Raw genomic sequence first — 3,106 nt, 5'->3', positions numbered from 1 at the left:
CTGGGACACCCGGCGAACCCCGTGGGGGGGCAGCTGCCGAAGAAGACTCAGCGACGTTGGAAACTACTCAGCGAGGCGTTCCTGGATTATTATTGCTCACAGCTCGACCAATCCGCCCGCACTCGTTACTACTCGGCGAGACGTAAAGTCAACGAACCGATCTGCGACTTCCTGATCCGACTCAGCGGGTATGCTCGGACGGCCAAGATCCAGTACGAGAAGGGTGGCGCCGACGCAGCTGACCATGTCGAACACTTCTTGCTGCATTGTGGTGATGACGATGTGATGGATTTGATGTACCCCTTGCAGTTGGAAGACATCAGTAAGGTGGAACAGATAATCAATCGTCGGATCCTCGGCGAGAAGCGCAAGAAGCAACGCGACCGACTCGTGATCGCACGAGGCCGAGATGCTAAGCGGAAGGATCAGAGCCGCCGAGATGAGAAGCGAAGTCGCAAGGAAGAAAACCGCGACCGCCGAGTCACTGTCGTTGACGCTGACTCCGACGGAGAGGAACTCATCGATCAGAGCCCGCCGAGTCCGTACAACTCCGAAGACGAATGGGATGATGAGGACCAGTCCGGAGGACACGACTCAGCGGAAGACGACGACTACATTGACGCCGGCGTTTCCAATGATAAAGGAAATACACCGGACCACCGAGAGAACTCGGCGGGAGACCAGAATGGCTCGAACCGAAGCTGGGGAAACTCAGCGAACCGACCTCCGCGACCGTACAACCAACGAGAACAGTCGAACCGTGGAGATGGATCACGCGACAACACCCAACGAGGACCTTGTGCAGCTTGTGGAAGAATGGGGCACTCGGCTCACTACTGTCGACGACGCTGCAAATTCTGCAGACAAGTCCATGAAGGCGGCCAGTGCGAGCTGTTTCGTCAATATGAGAAGCTGGCTGCGTTCGTGAAGAACTCTGTCGACAAGTCGCAAGTGCCAGAAGACCTGCAAAATCTTTACGCGCCGAGTGATTTAAACTCGGCGGCCCGCCAACACTGACTGGGTTGGAATATGCCGGGCTGCCACAGTCAGCTGAACCTGCAGTTGAGGCGAACTTCTTGTTTGCCTTCGTAGGCGAAGCAGGACAGCCCGAGGGAAGAAGCGGGGATGGCAATTGGATGTGTGAAATCGACGGAATTGAACGTGAGCTCGGTGAGTTAGATGATAACAACCGAGCGATTGCACGTGTAACTCGGCAGTCAGACCAAGCTGTGCATCGTACCAGGATAATGAAGCTGCTTCCGGGAGAACGGCTGGGATGGTGGTCAGCACAGACGTTTGATCGTCGAGTTAGAATGAGAGCCCTCGTATTGGGTGCAGTGAACGACCGAAGGACCAAGATATTATTGGATACTGGAGCAAATGTCTCGGCGATAAGTGAGTACTTCGCGAGGAAACTGCGTCTCAAGAGAGTGGCCAGCAGAGATAAGCGAATTGACATACAAGGAATAAGTAAAGACAGGATGGTGACAACGTCAAGAGCAGTGGTGAAGGTGACACTGCCACCAGCGCGAGCGAGTCTTCCAGGTCGACGAAGCCCGTGATGCTCGACTGCAGTAGTCGCGCGAAGGCGACATCTTTCTGCTTCACGCGCTGCACCTTCAAATGCCACTGCGAAAGCAGTACGAAACATCTATCGAGTCTTCATCCGGCTCGTAGATCATTCCTGGATACGATTCAGCGACGCCAATTCCGACTTGCGAGTTCCAGACAAGATGACACGACTGACCTTTGATTCCAGCGCTTCAGTGGCTAACGAATCCGCGGCAGCGTTGTATTCTCGTACAACGTGAAGATATTTAACTGATCGAAGCTTGGCCGCGAGTTCCTTGTGAGTATTCAGCAGCGCTAGCAAAGTTTTCTTTCCTGCATCCGATCACCCCTAGTGATTGTTGAATCACGAGCCTTGAGTCACAAACGATGACTAAATCCTCGGCACCGTGCGCAATAACAGCCTTGACACCGTTAATCATCCCTGTGTACTCTGCCTCATTCACCGTGGTGGCCGAGAGGTAAGCGTTTGCAGCAATCACTATCTCCCACTCAGGAAGGCTCCACAGCACCCATGAACAACTCCCGTAGCCACCGTACTTCTCTGTCTTCGCTGATCCGCCAAAAGACATGACGAATCCGCTGTAATTACGGGGAAGCCTGGCGTATAGCAACGCGCGGTCCATTCGAATAGTCGGGGAACCCTTGTTTGGAGGTGCCACCAGCGCGAGCGAGTCTTCCAGGTCGACGAAGCCCGTGATGCTCGTCTGAAGCAGCTGTGCGAAGGCGACATCTTTCTCCTTCACGCGCTGCACCTTCAAATGCCACTGCGAAAGCAGTACGAAACATCTATCGAGTCTTCATCCGGCTCGTAGATCATTTCCTGGATACGATTCAGCGACGCCAATTCCGACTTGCGAGTTCCAGACAAGATGACACGACTGACCTTTGATTCCAGCGCTTCAGTGGCTAACGAATCCGCGGCAGCGTTGTATTCTCGTACAATGTGAAGATATTTAACTGATCGAAGCTTGGCCACGCGTTCCTTGTGAGTATTCAGCAGCGCTAGCAAAGGTTTCTTTCCTGCATCCGATCACCCATAGTGATTGTTGAATCACGAGCCTTGAGTCACAAACGATGACTAAATCCTCGGCACCGTGCGCAATAACAGCCTTGACACCGTTAATCATCCCTGTGTACTCTGCCTCATTCACCGTGGTGGCCGAGAGGTAAGCGTTTGCAGCAATCAACTATCTCCACACTCAGGAGGGCTCGACAGCACGCGTGAACAACTCCCGGTAGCCGACCGTACTTCTCTGTCTGTCGCTGATCCCGCCAAAAAGAAATGACGAAATCCGTCTGTAATTAACTGGGAAGCCTAGCCTGAGAGCAAACGCGGGCGCCGATTCGAATTAATCAGAGGAAACCATTGTCTGGAGGTGGCCACCCGGCGCGAGGGAATTCTTCCAGGTTCGACGAAACCCAGGGATGTTGTGTTTGAAAGAAGATTGTGCAAAAGCAAAATTCCTATCTCTCTTTACTGCGTGGGCCCCTTTTAAATAGGCCATATTGCAGAAGAAGAGAAAAAAAAAAAAAT

The sequence above is a fragment of the Phytophthora infestans genome, genomic scaffold (assembly GCF_000142945.1).
Source record: "Phytophthora infestans T30-4 supercont1.211 genomic scaffold, whole genome shotgun sequence".
Classification (NCBI taxonomy): domain Eukaryota; phylum Oomycota; class Peronosporomycetes; order Peronosporales; family Peronosporaceae; genus Phytophthora; species Phytophthora infestans.
The sequence above is the reverse complement of the archived record's forward strand: the minus strand, read 5'-3'. Positions refer to the sequence as shown.